The sequence below is a fragment of the Peromyscus maniculatus genome, chromosome 9, assembly GCF_049852395.1.
Source record: "Peromyscus maniculatus bairdii isolate BWxNUB_F1_BW_parent chromosome 9, HU_Pman_BW_mat_3.1, whole genome shotgun sequence".
Classification (NCBI taxonomy): domain Eukaryota; kingdom Metazoa; phylum Chordata; class Mammalia; order Rodentia; family Cricetidae; genus Peromyscus; species Peromyscus maniculatus.
Window position 1 is genome coordinate 75215793 of NC_134860.1, and position 16637 is coordinate 75232429.

Sequence of the window (16637 nt, forward strand, 5' to 3'; positions counted from 1 at the left end):
CACCACATTTAAAATCTCCTTTCCTATCCTCTACTACAGAAGGGAGTGTGTCAACTGCTTAGTACGTGTGACTTGGTGACTTTACCATTTTGTTAGTTTAGGTTGGTGTCCCCAGGACCTTTAGCCTTCTCTCATGCAGAATATATCACTGAGTGCCTTTCTGAGTGCTCTTTGCATGAATCTTTTGGCAAACTTGCCCAATGGGTCAGCCTTCTCTTATTTTCTTTCTTTGCACCGGGTCCCTGCAGCCAGCCAGAGGGGGGGAAAGCCTTCACACAGGGAACTGGCCTAAGCTTAAATCAAGCAAGCCTAGTGGGATGGTAATGACATTCCCAGCATCCAAGTTTCTGCCTTCAGGATATGTGAAGCTAGAAAACAATGTCATTCATTCAACATTTATAGAGAACACACAATGTACAGCGGCACCGTGCAAGTACTGGAGGGCAGGCAGAGTGGAAAACACAACCCGAGCTTGAGGATTCCTGCCAGGAAGGGCATATCAGCTGTTACACAGGCCTTACACTCCTCCAAGGAACTCTTGGGTGAATAAAGTCTACTTATTTAAAACAAATAAACAAACAAACATACTGACAGGTCGATATACCTTTTAGGAATAGGACAGGTAAGCAATTTAACTATAATTTCTAAGATGTTAGAGTGCTCTGGTGATTAAGGAGTTCCTGGACCAGCCTACTTGAAAGATGCACTACTTGTATGCCTGAACAGTTGGCAGAATCCTAACAAAGAGAAGGCTGGTATTTTTTTTTTTTTTTCTTTCCTTTGTGGAAAGTGGATAACTTTGAGGGAAGTGGCTTCCAAGGAGATCAAAAGGTAACATTTCGTCTGCTGTGCTCCCAACCACTGTTGAGGTAACCTAACATCCAGAGTATACCCTCTCTGCCCAGGGTCAACCCTAGACTAAGCTGGATTGAGCAGTGCACCCCACGCTCGCAGCCCGGAGTCCACCGCGTGCACCCGAGTTCCCTGCACCCAGAAGCTCCGGCCTGGCGCCTCTAAAGTCGCCATGGCAACCATGGGGTACCAAGACCAGTCCCTGAACGTCCAGCCTAGAAATCCAAACCGGCAGCAGCGGCACGAGCTGGTCCCCCTCGGCCCCTCCCTCGAGGGGATAGCGCGATCCTGTGCAGCGACTTGGGCAGCATCGGCGGCCAAGCGCTCGGCGGGCCCCAGGCCGGCCGGGATCCCGGGCTGGAGCGCGCCACGCCGCCTTCTCGACTGGCTCCGCCGCGGGGCCAGCAGCTCCTCTGGGCGAGACAGGCGGCCCATCCTTCCTCCGCTTTACGGATTTCCGGGGGCGACGAATTTTGCCTCGGTCCCTACGAGCATCTCTCTCTGCGCTTGGCTCTTCCCCCCCCCCCCGCCCCTCGCGACTCCCCCCACCCCTGGGCGCGCGCGCGCACACTCACTCACACTGGCAAGGCGCGCGTGCGCACGCCCGCGCGCCCGGAGCCGCGGAGTCTCCAGCGCCCCTGAGCAGAGATCCCACTCTCCCGGGCGCTGCTACTCACACAGGCTTCCAGCCGCCACGGGGCGTCCTCTGTCTGCGGCAGCGGCGGCGGCGGCGCGAGCGGCGGCTGCAGTCTGGCCCCGTCTGGCTGCTCTGCGCCCCGGACGGAGTCCGGCAGAAGCGCGATCGGGAGGAGACGCCGAGGCGAGGAGGAGCCGCGCCGCGCCCCGCGCTCGCTTGCCTTGAATCCCCGCACCGTAGCCCCAGGTAAGCGGCTTCCGCGGCCCGCAGCATCCCCGGGGTTGTCGGTCCTCGCAGTCCAGGGGGGTTGGTGGTGGTGGGTTTCCCGGTCCCGCCCCCGCCGCGGCCCGGGGACCAGGAGGCACCGAGAGGAGTGGGCGAGGGGGGAGGGGAGCGGAGCTGGAGGTGAGGCTGGAAGGCAGCGGTGTGGGGGAGCCCCCTGCGCCCTTTTCCGCCGCTCCCCGGGCTCCCGCACTTTTACGCGCTGGGGGTGCCCGGCGCCCCACACAGCTGTTCTCCGCTCTTTTTGCCGCTGGCCGGCTAGTGTCCGCTCGGGCTCAGCGCCCGCCACGCACCAACCGCCTCCTTTGCACCTTGGACAGCGCACCCCGCCGCTCGCCTCCCGGGGACCGCACCCGGGACCCCATCCTGCCCGTGCAGCCCTCCGGTTGTCCCCTTCTTCCCACAGTGTCCCCCTCCTGTCTTGTATAGCATCTCCCTGCCTTGGCGGTCTCCACTCTGGCGCGGGCCAGAAACTTTCCTCCCCGCCCGGTCTGCGCGAGGTACTATTGTTGTTATTTGTGTCTGTCCCTCTCGCCGGGAACTGGACACATGGACAGGTCTTCCTTGGCGGCGGACGATCGCCTGCCTTGCCCAGTCCGAGACGGCACTGGGCAGCTGGACTCGGACAACGGGCCGGAGCCTCGGCAGCTGGGCGCCCGCGGGTTCCCAGCCTCTCTGGACACGTGCACTCCTCCCACGGACGCGGCCCCTCCCGGACCACCCCATGTCCTCCCCCTGCACGGCCACGGCCACCCCATAGGTTGGACACCCGGGATCGCGGGCTCTGATTGGCTGATGGCGTAACCCCGCCTCCTTGGAGGGGGGTGGTTCTGGAGTGTTGTGGTTGTCATCCTGCAGCGAGCACATGGGGGAAGTGGGGTCGACAGGTGGGGAAGCCCAGTTCTAAGGTATAGTCATTCCAGTGTGGGTAACGGAGCCACCTTCCTTCCTGTCGTTTACACCGTACGCCTTACTCCCTCTTCCGCAGTCTTCCACTGTTTAGAACCTTACAAATTTTTAAATTTGGCTAAGATTATGTTTGTTCATTGGTAGCGATTTTTACAAGTAGCTTTAGGAGAATGCAGGAAACAAGTGCACAAGACGGAGATTCACAGCAAACTGGGCTGAGGATTAGAGTTTGGTCCTTTGGAGGAAGTCATGGAAGGGTGCTTACTGGATCTGAAGAGGGCGGAGAAAGGAGAAAGGAAACTGATTGATGTCAGAGACCCTGGTGCTGAAGAAGCCCAAGAAGAAGGAAGTGGTGGGTCATTTGTAGGTGGAGACATGAAGTCCCTGTGAGCTGTACTGGGAGGCAGCTGCGTTCTGCCGGAGACCGCTCTCTGGGAAAGTAGTAATTTTTATAGTACTTAGGTAGTGATTAACACACTTTGCTTTTTGTTTTGCCAGCGGTGCACTTTTGATAGGAGACTTACAGTAATAATGTCTGCCCACATAATGGATATTGATTATTCCGCTTTCTTGTAATATGCAGATTTGCAAATGGTAATGAATTTCGTCCCTCTAGAGGGAAGCATTAAAGTGCTTTTGAAATATCGTGAGAGAAGACGAATGAGCATTGTGTAAAATCCAGACTGTCCTGACATTGTGTAGTTCCGTTCCAGAAATGCGTATAAATGATTTTGATTTCTCTTCACTTCAAAGCCCGATTGCTTCTAGCATTGTTGAGCTTTAATTCCTTCAGGCTGTTTTGATGTTGTGTCTGTACATCTTAAGAATATTGTAATTCTTATCTTTAGTAACCTTGTCAATGGGAAGCAGGCAGCAACCGACGCAGGGTAATGTTGACAACTTTATACTGAGTACACCATGTATTATTTTATTTGTAAGCTGGTGAAATATGCAAGAGGAACATAGCATGACTATAATTCCCCAGAGACTCATATCCAAACAAAGTGGAGAATCATGTGAGGCTATTCCGGGGAGAACAATTCAATTATTTTTTAAGACGAATAAATTTCAAAGATTCCTGTGTGTAAACAGCAACACTAGTTGAATGATCTTTGGATGCACTGGCAGCACATATTAAGTCAAACAGCTTATTGAATATGTGAGATGATCAAAGGTGATGGCACAGCTTCCCCACTTATTATTACATAAGCAGGGAGAAGAGCCTTGCCGTCTGGAGGACTTCATACTCAAGGAACAGGGTTGGACACATCTGATGAATCTGAAGTCATTGCTGTTGCTGAGAAGATGATTCTTACTGTGTTTTTATTTCTCTAGTTCATGCTGATTTTCCCACATGGATTTAGATGCTGGCTGTGGGCCTACGAAATCTAGATGTATGTAGACTAGGAAAGAATGTGTATCATAGCACAAACCTATGTGCAAAATATATATTGATATCTGCATACAGTCACAAATTGATACACATAATTTTAGGGTACATGCAATGTATTCATATATATGCATTATTGTCAGCCTTAGAATTTTTGCTTATCTCTTCTTGTCCGAAAGGTGGCCCTGTTTTAAACTGTAAAAGCATTATCACCAGTAGAATTGGCCAATAGATCACAGAAACAGACAATAGTATTTTGTTGCCAGGCAACCACCTACTGTGAACGAAAAACAAAGCAGTGACAGCTGCTTGCACATCCTGAGACTCAGCCTGTAGCTCAGGCATCGAAACCGTCCACATAAGACGTACCTACAAGTTGCATTTCAGACAGGTGGACCTATCTCTTTTTAAAACCGCTATTAAAATAATTTTGAATGTTTTGGTCGTAATAAGAATTATGTGGTTTTGCTGAGCGAAACAGAGCAGCTGATTTTGATTGCCCTCTTAATCTCGGTGTAAACAGAAACACCCAAGTGGGAGAGAGGTGTAGACCCTTCCCATTCTCCACTTCAGAATCGTTAAACATTGTAAACACATTTTCGCCACTGTCAGGTGCTCTTGGGATGTTATAAAAACTTGAGTTAGGTCTGTGAATAGATGGCAGCCTTTTACTGCTAAAAGATTCGCAGAGAGGGATGCTCTCTAGCTCAATCATTTAATTCTGTGCGTTACTGAGGAAGAAGCGGGGGGATGTGACAGCCTGGTGACAACCCACAGGATACCTTCACTGGGAAATACTTGACGATTTTCTCCTCTGAATCATTCTGTCTTCATCCTTTATTTACATAGAATTTGTAGCTGGGATTAAATCAGGATACTCAGAAAGTACAGCAGTAATTGCAAGTAAAGATCAGTATGGACACACAGGGCTACACTGTGGTCTGAGAGGCACAGCATACAATTTATTCTGCATCCAGTCCCATGAACCCACCTCTTTCCCAACACTTGGAAGCTCAATGCCTTGCTAGTTATTTATAGATTTGAACAGTCTTTAATAATCTCTTATTCTGTGTGAGAATTTTTTTGTGTGTGTGTGTGTGCGCGCGCGCGCGCGCGTGTGTGTGTGTGTGTGTGTGTGTGTGTGTGTGTGTGTGTGTACCTTTGTGTACAGGTTCATTCTCATGCAGAGACTAGAGGGCGTACTTGGATATTGTTCCATCTGCCTACGTCCACTCCACTTTATTTTCTGAGCCAAGGTCTCTTGCTGGCTTCAGGCTTGCTGACTAGGCTAGGCGGGCTGGCCGGAGAGCCCAGGGCTGCACTTGTCTCCACTGCCCCAGGGCTAGGCTTACCAGGATACACCACTATTTTTTTTTTAATTAGATGTGATTTTTGTCTTTTGTTTTTCAACAAATTCAGGTCTTTATGCTTGTTTAGCAAGTAATTTACCAACTGCATTATCTTAACAGTCCCAGTGTGTAAATTTTTGACGGTGGTGAGATTCAAGATTGTGTTGGTCAGTTTGTCTTTCTACAAGAGTGCAGATATCACAGTTTCCTACATCACACATGATCTAGGGTCTTAAGTGAAGGTGACACTGAATTTACCGTCATGTTCATTTTAGGGTTCTAGCGTGCCTGTAGAAGGTCAGTCTCTAAAGGTCTAGATGGTTGTAGTCTAGATTGTTCTCAGACTCAAAAATGAACACGAACATATTATCGGTGGTAAACTTAGAGCACCCTGCACAATTCCAGCATTTCTTCTAACCTGAGGAAATGGATTGCATGCATGATACGTTTTGAAGTTCTTTTTGCTAGTAAAGAATCTGCATTCCCCATTGCCCATCGTTGATGAGCAGAGTAAGCATTTAATGATAACACAAGACCTTCAGTACAGGAACCAGTGTGCACTGATGGGGGGAACAGTGGAGTGACAATATTAAGTACCATTGAAAAGACATTCTCACCAGAAAAGATGCACTTTAGCAGATTGGTAGGGGGGATAAATTGATTTGCAGCATGTCTAACTTAGCTTTAGAAGCCTGCTATTAATTTGTTCTAGCTAGGAAGATTTTCAAACAATAATAGCTTGGCAGATTTCAAGTGAACTCCACTGGTTTACCCAAATAAAAACACAAAATGTTTTCCATTGTTGGAGCATGGTTTGTCCACAATAGGTATTTGTTTTGGAACTTTGGAGAGTAATCTAAATTTTAAGGTTATTTAAGAAAAGAAATTCTGACACTTCTAAATGCATTTGTATAGTAGGGTGTTAAATATTTGATAACATATTTAATCTGCTGGAATCCTGGAATTTCGTTTCCCTCTCCTATTTTCTCTTATAAGATAATGTGTTTATAGGTACAAACAAATAATACACAACACTCAATGCCTTTTCCTTTTGCTGTTTATATCCTTATGATAGAATATAGTTGGAGTCAGTTTGCTTTTTTTTAAAATGTGCTGAAGAGATGATTTAAATAAAAGATGTTTACAGTTTCAATTTCCTTATGCCATCTTCTGCTCTTAGATCCTGTAAACTCTCACCCACCCAAATAGGATTATTACTGAAAACAAACAAGTAAATGCATAAGCAGCATGCCATTGCCACCCTGCAGGCTAGCCAGCCAAGCATCCCTTCCCACCCTTAGAAATGTGTTTACTTCTGTGCACATATACATGCATAGGAAGTTGAAAGGTCTATAACTCTTGTGGATAGAACTAGTATTTGACTGGAAGATTTGTGTGTGGTCATATTTAAGGTGAAGATAAACTATTCAGATTTTTCAAAATAGGATAGCATAGAAAGAATCAAGTTTACCCTTGTTGGAAAGTTTGTACAGTTATTTGATAATAAAACCAACTGTAGCAGCTGGAACAATATTCAGGACTCACAGCCGGGCATGATGTATGACACCCCAGACATGCTCTGTGGGGTTAGTCCATCTTCCCTTCTTCTCTGTGTAATAATGCAAATGTTTCAGTCTTCCTCCAAGTGAAAAGTAGAAGCTTAGACTATGGAGAAGACAGTACTGTCATTTTCTAATAGCTTTTATATTAACAAATCTGAAATAGCTAACTTAGCCAGTGATTTTTGGGAATATGCTTCCTCCTAGTGTAAAGTCACACCAGAATTATTGATTTTTTTTTCCACAAATATAGCCATCCCTAGTATGGAGCAGCTCTTTAAGAGCCCACAGCAACATAACAAAGGTTATGGCTGTAAGTCCGAAGGAATACTTTATTTGGCTGGCACTGGAGAGTAAAGTCCGCGAGCTTCATGTAATTATCCAGGCTGGAATGCAGCCAGGGCTTGGTGGCTAACATCCCAAATGGTGGGGAAGTACCATGGATGAGGTGTGTAGTGACTTCAAGTGCCTTGGTCTCATTTGCAAGGGGACACCTTGTGCATCTCGAAAGCCTCAGAAGCCATTGTGCACATACAGGACAGAGCTCAGAGTCACTGTTGCTATCCAGATGCCCAGGATTTATACCATCGAGAAAGACCTTTGTCCTGATGCGTCTTGGTGATGGAGGGTGGGTGAGGACCCCGGCCTGAGTTCTGATTGCTCATACCTTTACTTCCCACTGCTTGGGTGTTTGTCTCCTACGAAGGGTTTTATTCCTGGATGCATATCGGCACGTCTTTCATGACATGTAAGGTGATAAATGGTTAAAGTAAAGTTCAATATCCCTGGTTAGGAAGTCTATAGTCTACAAGTGGGAAATTCCATGCCTTACATTATGGGGTGGGGATGAGCTGCTGTCTAGATTGTGGGTATAATAAAAATATAGTGTGAAGTTTCCTTTAGACTACATGTATATAAAACATAACTGAGTTTTATGTTCGGGTCTCACCCCTAAGATGTCTCATTATATGTATGTAAATATCTGCAAATAAAATTCAAAATACTTCTGGTACCAAATAGTTTGAATGATGGATATTTTTAACCTATGCCTTCTATAGGGATTCCTGACTGCCTTACATATATATCAGTGATCAGTATACATTTGTCTGGTTCTAGTAGTGAAATTGTACTTACTCTTTTTTTTTAGAGCCATTTTTTTTCTTCCTGGTGTAGGGGCATTCATAATGCCATCTTAGAGACTATTTCTTCCACAAACATTTATTGAGCATTTGCTGTATGAATGGTACTGTACTTGGCTCCATGGTTTATAGACTCTTAATACTTCATTCCAGCTGTTTGGAGAGAACATTTTTACTTTCAGAAAAGTACACAAATTCATTGTGCTCTTCAAAAGAGTTGACAGGGTCCACCAAAGGTTTTGAAATTTAGTGAGTTCAGCCAGCCCATCTCAAATCTGCCTGTTCACAGGACTCTCATGCCATACCCGTCATAGTGCTAGTTTGCAGATCCTACCAAGACCCTTAGGAATGTGCAGAGACATAGCTGGGGGAGAGGCCAGAGTCAGCTTCATATTCGGCATCAGACACCCCATGCTTCTGTAAATATTTCCCCCTTCCCCTCTTATGTTGTTTAGCTTGGTAGTGTAGTAAGTAAATGGCCTTCACAGTGGACCTCAGCATAGCTGAGCTGGCTCATGATAACCATGATGGCCATGATGGATGCCCTGTCCTGTGTCCTAGAGTTGCACCATGAAACTGCTCCTCAGTAACCCAGAGAGGCTGTCTGGTACCCTGGGGAGTTAAAGGCTGTGTCTCTTCCCACCATTATACTGGTTCCCAGGCAGATAGCTTGCACTTACATTCTATCTGAGGTCTGCGGCAAGTTTGGGAGAGCCAGTGTCGGGTGATGATGGAGTGTTACTGAAGTCCATAGAGGAGGACATTGCACTTTAGATTGGGAGCTTAGAAAGATCACTCTGGCAGATGTGTGGGAACTAGATCAATGAGAGAGGGGTTGGGGGCACGAGACCAGCTGGGAAGCAGGCTTGCCCCGGCAGTGATAAGCACTTATGTAAAGGTAGTCAGGAGCACTTAGGCTGCAGATGGAGATGCAGGGAAGGACTGGAGATGCAGCCTAATGGAGCGCAGCCCAGAAAGTCAGCAAGACACAGACACCTATGGCATGTCACCCACTGCCATGCCAGAGAGGGTTCAGTCTTCCACCTTGTGCACCATCACCCTGCTCCGCCCATTAGGCTCGACAGCCCTGGGGTGGCTGTGGCCTCTTTCTGTTTAGCTTATAATCTTACCCAGGCTTGCTAGAGTCAAATTGTAAATTCAGACATAAATAAAAGACGACAAAAAGATAAATTGCAGAGTATAAATAATTCACCACCAGGTCATTAAAGGAGGAAGGTTATATTTTACAGGAAGGATTTGTGGAGTTGTACAGAAGAATTGGAGAGATCTTTGATGCATGTTCATTTCGTGATGAATAGTGATCTTCCTTCTCTCTTGCTTGTGGCCAAGAAGTGATGTTTGTCCACCGTCAGTTTCTGGGAGAGGACCATGGCTCCCTGGCTTTATGGCTATTGTTTTCCCTGCTGCTCTGATAGCAGGTATTTTAGCTAAGTGAGTGAGTGCTAGCTGGGGTGGGGCTTTCTTTTTCCTTCTCGTTCTGTCGTAATGCCCAGCTCTTGACTGCAGTTTCCCTGGCCAGTTTTTAGTCCACACGCTCCCAAAGGAGATCAGGGGGTACAGAGACCAAGAGAAAGAAAGCAGAAATCCATAAAGGGAACTGTTTTGAATTAAATGCCTAATTATGAAATGAGCGAGTTAGAGCTTGTTAGATGATATGAAATAAGATAAGGCGGCCTTCTAATTAGTATTGTGTGAATGCTAATATTCTGGCTCTGTCTGAGGTAAGACTGAAAGCTGAACAATCAAACAAGGGAAGCCTATCACCACCCTATTTTTTTTTTCTAAAGTGTCATTGAGTCAATGACAAACAAAGACCAAATTTTGAAGAGCTAAAGAATGGGTCATTGAAGAGCTTTCTGGTATATGATTAACAAGAAGAACAAAGAGTTATGAGAGCGAAAACACTGTGTGTGTGAGTATTGTAGAGGGCTGGAGCATTGTGGGAGAAAGAAGGTGAAAAGAGACGTTGCTGATGGAGGATGTTGTACATATGTGAGCATAGTAGAGGGCAGGAGCACTGTGGGAGAAAGACAAAGAAAAGAGATGTTGCTGATGGAGGATGTTGTACATATGTGGACAGTGTTTGAGTTGAATTATGTTTTTTTTAACTTTTAAATAATGGTGAATTCACATGTTATTGTAAGAAACAATGCAGAGACCTTATGCATCTCTTTAGCTAGGTCTTGCAAAGACAAACATCTTACAAAAACAGAGCATATAGCAGTGGTTCTCAACCTGTCAGTAGCAACCCCTTTTGGGGGGTTGAATGACCCTTTCACAGGGGTCACTGCCTAAAACGATGGGGAACATCAGATATTTACATTGCCATTCATAGCAGTAGCAAAATTACAGTTATGAAGTAACAATGAAAAGAATTTTATGGTTGGGGTCAACACAACATGAGGAACTGTATTAAAGGGTCACAGCATTAGGAAGGTTGAGAACCACTGGCATTTAGTGTAATCTTATAGCTAGGATGTTGAGGTTAGTATAATTCTACCAGTTATACTGAGATTTCACAAGGTTTTCTTGCTTGCATGTGCTTGTATGATATTCATTTATTTGTCATCATTTGATTTGAGACCGAGCTGGAAGTCACTACGTAGCCAGGGCTGGCTGGCATCAGTATTCAAGACCCTTCTTTCTCTGCCTCTCTAATGTTGAGATTCTAGGTGTGCGCAACTACATACAACGCAACACTTACTCTTGAAAGTCACATCATTTTCCATTTAGCTGGTCTGGATTGGTTCTGGCTAAATTGTAACCGAGGAAAGGATAATACAGAGTAAGTGCCCCTGGTGTCTTCCCATCCTTGGATTCTGCAGAGTGGCATCAGGGGTCACCTGACCATGGCGGGAAAGTCAGAGAATTGTTTCAGTTGCTTTGTTTGCTCCTGTGACCCTTGCATGGCCCTAAGAAGGCTTCTGAAGTGTTTTGTAATAAAAGCTTGCTCATGGAAACTCACGAGGATACCTCCTCCTACACTAGTATGTCTGTCCTTCCCTCTTCAGCTGGGTACACTGCCCTTTGTCCTTTTCTCCTCTTCTCTGTTTAGGAAGGAGCTCACTCCTGAAGGCTGCCTTCCCCAACCTCCAAGCCAGCAGGTGGAAGCTGGTAGTGAGAACGACCAATCCATGTTTATTTTTGCTTTGGGTAGTATCCATGGTGACAGAACCCCTCCTCTGTCTAATCGTTTGTGCTTCCACATACCTTCTCTCACTATCTCTACTCACTAGTGATGTAGGCCAACGATGTACTGTGGTCCCCCTGCTCTTAAGAACCTCTTCACCAGGTCCCATTGCTGAAGACAACACCTACTCAACTCATTGAACATGGAGATGTTGAGCTGGTACCTAAATAGAGCCTTCCTCGCTGCATTCCAGTGTGTTTGTAGAGCAAAGTATGCTGCATGCTACCAAAGAGAAATGTGAACACCAAGCCAGCCACAGACCCTTTGATCTACAATGAAATAATGCCTGTAAGATAATGTATGCTAGTGCAGTGGTCACGCAAAGCTTGTGGGAGTAACCGACCAATCGCTGACTTGACTTAAGGCCCGCTCCACGAGATGCAACCCATACCCAACCCTGCTTGGGTGACCAAGAACCTGAGACTAGATAGCCCAGGGACCTGGGGTAAAAGTCAAATAATGCAAGGCTAAAGAAAAAAAAATGTAGTGATAAAATGACTCCTAATGATATCCTGCCGTACTCATAGTTCAGCTCCTTGCTCAGCCATCATCAGAGAACCTTCCTCTTGCAGCGATGGGAACAAATATAGAGGCCACAGCCAGACATTATGCAGAAAGTAAGAGACCTTAGAGCACTCAGCCCTAAATGGGATGTTGCCATCAAAATCCTCCCGTCAGAGCTCAGGGAACTTATGGAAGAGGAGGCAGAAAGAGTGTAAGAGCCAGAGGGGATGGAGGACACCAAGAAAACAAGGCCTTTTAAATCAACCCGAGCAAAGCTCGTGAACTCACAGAGACTGAAGCAGCATGCTCAGGGCCTGTACCAGGTCCTCCGTGTATATAGTATGGCTTCCAGTTTAGTCTGTTTATGAGATTCCCAAGTGCGCAAACGAGTAGGTCTTTGGTTCTTGTGCCTTCTTTTGAGCTCTTTTCCCTCGGTTAGTTTGTCTTGTCCAACTTTGATGTGATGTTTTTCTTACTATACTTTTGAAAAATGAGTGAATGAAAATCTAGCCACTAGGGTAAAGGTTAACAACTGAGCTGTCATTTACACTTTCTGGAAGAGAGAAAAATCAGTTTTCTCCAATGAAGTGACACTGGGTATATCAACAACTCCAGGGCAAACTTATATGACCAACATATAATGGACTCCACAGTTTTTCTTTTTGGGTGTTCATTTTATTTTCTTGATTTTTGGGAGCTTTTGTTGTTGCATTGGATTTTTTTTTTTTTGAGAAAGAATTTAAAGTTGGGTGGATAGGGAGGGGGGAGTATCTTTAGGGACTTGGGAAGGGAAGAATATGATCAAAATATATTTAAATTTAAAAATTGTTTGAAATAATAAAAAAGAACCTCTAGACCATCTGATGGCTTGAAGCTGCCCATTCCTCTGTCATCGGAGTAAGCAATTTTCTGTTGTTTCCTCAGTGGGAAAGGTGTGAGGGGTTTCTGTTTCCTTAAGTGGACATCTTTCAGTTCCTTAAAGCACAGAGATGATGCAAATCTGATAATCCTGTATTCATAATCACACCACTGTACTCCAGTCTCCATCTCTTTCCTGACCATTTAGGACTTTGTTTCAAAGTACCAGGTTCTCCTTGTCAAATGATTTGGCATCCCGGAAGTTTCTTTCCAATGTCTTTGTTGCTGTCTTCTAACACTCCCTAACCCCCACCCTCCCTAACCTTTCCTCCTGCCAGCAGTTCTTTCTGAGCCCATGTCTGTGGAATACCCTTAACATATTAACGTGCTTGTGGGTCAAGTCTCTGCTGCATCCGGGTTTACATTTACTGACGTTGCACTTGTCTGCATTAAGATAGCTTTTGTGTGTTTTCTTAGACTCCTCTGCCTCCCTCCTGTAGAAGTATATGTGTTTCCACAACCAACACAGTGGTAAGAATGCTGATGAGAACGCTTTGGAAAGAAGAGAGCTGGACTCAAGTAGACTCTTTATCTATAAAGCAAGTGACAAAGGCAAATTGGGGGCCACCAAAGGTAGGACTGTAATGTACTCACACTACCTTGAGGAAGGGGCCACAAAATAGTTAGTTACTTTGCATCCTGAGAGATGGTGGTGGGGCAGTGATTGCTCAGACACCCCTCTCCCCCAAAATGGTCTTATTGGCCATTGATTGACGCCATATTGGTCCTTGAGCTTCATCTATCCATTCTCCAGGGCACCTAGCCAAAGATAGAGTTGGGTGTTGGAGCCCTTTTTTAAGAAAAAGATTAGAGCAGGGCGGTGGTGGCGCACGCCTTTAATCCCAGCACTCAGGAGACAGAGGCAGGTGGATCTCTATGAGTTTGAGGCCAGCCTGGTCTACAGAGTGAGTTCCAGGACAGGCTCCAAAGCTACAGAGAAACCCTTTCAGGGGGAAAACAAACAAACAAACAAAAGATTAGAGGTATCCAACCGAGATGCTCACAAGAGCACATCAACTATCTGAAGTGCTCTAACCTTAGATGCCAGAAACAGCCCACTGACCATTGCAGCCTGCATGGTGGATATTCTTAGAATTAACAACTATCTATATTGTCACCAGCCATACAGATGCAGAACGTGGAAAAATGCAGACCTTTGGTAAAATAAATTTAAGTATTGAAGGATGGCCTTTGGAATGGCCACTGAATGTGTTCTCCTGGCCTCATGGTGGGCACAGGGCATGGGGGTGTTTTGTGGGCTGGTGCACATGGTTATGAAGGGATGGGTCTGTCTGAAACCTGCCCATAAGGCTACTTGCTTGCCTCTGCTCTCGGTAATGATAAGAAGTGGTGAGTGCTGGGCTGTGGGTTGTGGATTAGGTGGCTCTGGACGAGCTGACAATGGAAAAGAAATAAGCTTATTTCAGATGAGCATAAGCTTCAAGGCAAGTAATTAAGACACACTTCAGCTTCATGGGAAAATTAGGATTCGAGTTAATACAAGTGCCGGGCTGGAAAAAGACGAGTCACCTGCTCACCTGTAATCAACGAAGAACTGTTTAGTAACAAAACATCAATTACGCTTGCGCTGGTGTGACTTTCTCCTCTTTCCCTTGCTATTATATCACTGAACTGACTGAGTCCAGACTCCTTTTCCCTCTGGTGACACTCTATGCACCTTTCTTTCTTCAAGAGGTCCATGCCTACACGAGAGAAAATAATCGTTTCTTGTGCTATATCTCCCACCACCCCAAGTCTTTTACCCATTTCACTTACATCCTTCTACAGAGATGCACACTCCCTCTCCTGGTTACACAGTCTGGTGCGGTGGTGTGTGGACAGAGTTTTAAACTCTACATTTCTAAGTTTTTGAGACTCAGTTTTGACGTGTAACACACAGTAGGTATTTGGAAGTCATAGACTCTGCTGATTCTGTTTATTGCTCAAAGTGCTCACCACTGTTAGTGTTGGGTGAGCTCTAAGTAGTTTCTGATTCTGAAAAGCTGCCTGTTAAAGTATTACTTTTGACCCATGCATTTTAAATCTCACACAGCATTGTGACCTAGCTTGATATTCATTTTGGAGTAGAGATTTAATGTTTTGGGAGAAAGGCATGCTAGATAGTCATTGTGCCAAATGAATAGGTATTTATTGTGCCAGGTTCACACTAGATGCTGAGAACACATTAGTGACTGATTATTCCCGGTTCCTGGGAGTTCATAGCTTACTGGTAATGACATTAAATAAGTAAACACAAAATAATTATATAATTGGAACTTGTGATAAGCTCTTGGAAAAGACAAGTTTTCTCTGTAAGAGTATAATGAGGGTACAGTGGTCAGGGGAGTCTTCTAGGGGAGAGTAATTTATCAATTAATGCCTGAAGGGTGGTTAAGATTATCCAGATGGGGAGTCCTATGTGTGGTGCCTAGAAAGAGCTTGGTTTTTGGAAACTAAAAAAATAGCCAGTCAACATTGCTGGGCATCAGATAGTGAGGGAAGGCTGTGTATAAGAAGGAGGCTGGTGAGACTGATAATGCCTTCTGCTCTGTGGCCTGAACTTAAATATTCCCTTAGGAGTGCTGGGGAGCTATTCAGAGGATATCATCTGTCCTTCTTTTCAAACTGAGGAAAGTTCATACAACATAGCGTGAAACATTTGGAAATGAACACTACAGTTGCATTTAGTGCACTTGAAAGGTTGTGAAAGTACCACGTGTGCATCCTCTAAAGCGTTTGTTTTTTTCTTTGCACATGGAAACCCTGTACTGGCACAGTCACCCGAAGAGGCAAGGGAAGTGCTGAGGACTGGTGTTGGTATTCATGATCTTTCTGGGGAGCTTAGAGAGGACTCAGAAGGGGAAAGGCTGGAAGCAAGAGGACCAACATGGGGATGATTTGTCAAGTCCAATGGTTATGGGCTCCTGAGCAAGGCACAGGGATAATGGGCCCAGATAGAGATGATTAGAATGATCTGAGACAGAGTCACACAATCACGTTTGATTATCTGCAAGTGATTGAACACTCTTGTAATTATGTACGTCGAGCCTGTCTGGAATGCTTGGTAGACCTATAGCTACTTGAGTCTAGCCCAGATAACTGGTGCAGAAGGACTAAAGATGGTCCCAGAAGGATTCTTACTGCGGTGAAGACATGAGGACCAGCCATGGTTTTCTTCTTGTTCATTCTGTACTGAAGATTAAAAGCGTCCAACTGCCCATCTCGGCAGGATTGCACTAGTCCTGGGTATAAAATAGACAAATCACAATTACACATATACTTAGAATTTTGAGTGGGATAAATGCTGTTTGGGGATTCTCTATAACTTGATGCCTAAGCTAAATATGCAATATAAATGTTTGGTTGGATAGAATTTATTTTTGATTTTTTTTCTTGGAACAGTATGACTCTCCCAAAATGCAACAGTAACGGACTGAATAAATGCAATATAGCCATTTATCATAAAAGAAATAAATTATTAGTGGAAATTAACTTGTAAAAAATATTACCTTATCTTTGTGAAATTCCTATTACTTTAAAGAAATGTTCATACCAATTAAACCGATTTTAGAAGCTAGGGTACTTGAGACTATTTTTTGGAGATCTAAAAAGCTATAGTTAAATTTACCAATAAACAGATCACAATTTTTATCTTGACTTCTGATCTGTTTGTCCACAATGGGTGTTCCCAGCCCAAGCAAATCTGTGGCACTCAAATGTGCGTAGCCCAACAGTGTTCAGAAATCTTTGAAATAATCATTCCTCAGCAGTCTATACCAAATGGGCTCAGTGATAACTTCAGAAACAAAACTAAGAGGGAGCCATAGTCTTTTGGTTCCCTTGAAACCATTACCTTGGGAAGGCTTAAGTGACTGAAATAAAGATTT

The 16637-nt window shown here is 45.0% G+C and overlaps 1 protein-coding gene across 7 annotated transcripts in view; it reads left to right on the forward strand.

Annotated features, from left to right (window-relative positions):
* Positions 1–1596: 1596 nt before the first annotated feature.
* Enox1 (ecto-NOX disulfide-thiol exchanger 1) overlaps positions 1597–16637 on the forward strand; it is a 565632-nt gene continuing 550591 nt past the window's right edge. For 5 of the 7 annotated variants that reach the window (XM_076545410.1, XM_042285220.2, XM_042285223.2 and 2 more), the window contains exon 1: positions 1597–1735. The gene's annotated coding sequence lies outside the window, so the exon portion shown is untranslated. The remainder of the gene's footprint in view (positions 1736–16637) is intronic. The other 2 variants (XM_016002371.3, XM_076545411.1) reach the window with 1 other exon arrangement.